Raw genomic sequence first — 846 nt, forward strand, 5'->3', positions numbered from 1 at the left:
TGGTCTATAGAGCTAGTTCCAGGACAGGCTCCAAAGCTACAGAGAAACCCTGTCTCGAAAATCGAAAAAAAAAAAAAAACAGATAGGAAAGATTGTGCTTTTATTTTATTGCTATACTTTTAAATAAAAATTAAATATTGATATCAATTATTAAAATATGTTTTATTTATTTTATGATGGAGGAAGAGAGGCACACAGCACACCAGTGGGTGTCAGAGTACAATTTGGGGAAGTTGGTCCCCTTCGTTCACCAGGTGTGTCTTGGGAATTGAAGTCAGGTCCACAGGTTTGGCAGAAGTACCTTTATCAGCTGAGCCCATTTCAGATCCATTTTTACTTCTTTTGGGGGTCTAGAGATATATCTCAGTGGCCTAGCACTGCATAAAACTCTGTGTTGGATCATGAGCACTGAAAACCATTATTGTAATTGATGCAGAGGACGTATACATATTATGGGATATGCTGTGATAGTTTGATGCAGGTATACAGTGTAAAATGATCAAATCAGGTTAATTCATATTTCCACCTCTTCACATGTTTATAATATGCTTGTATTTGGAACCTAAAACTTCTCTCTTCCTAAGTTATCTAGTAAGTTAATATGAGCTATAGTCACCTAAGTGTGCTGTAGAGCACTAGAAAGTATTCTTTATATTGAAACGTGTTTGGGGTATTCCCTACCAAGCCTCCATCCACAGCCTTTCCTACTCTCATTCCTAACAGGAATCACCATTGCATTTGCTGCTTTTATACAGCTTTTATATAAAACTATTTGTCTTTTCATGCCTGGCTTATTTTTTGTAACATGATGGCTTCTAGTTCCATTTCATTTTGTTGCAAATAACA

The sequence above is a fragment of the Microtus ochrogaster genome, chromosome X (genome assembly GCF_000317375.1).
Source record: "Microtus ochrogaster isolate Prairie Vole_2 chromosome X, MicOch1.0, whole genome shotgun sequence".
In the NCBI taxonomy this organism is placed as follows: Eukaryota; Metazoa; Chordata; class Mammalia; order Rodentia; family Cricetidae; genus Microtus; species Microtus ochrogaster.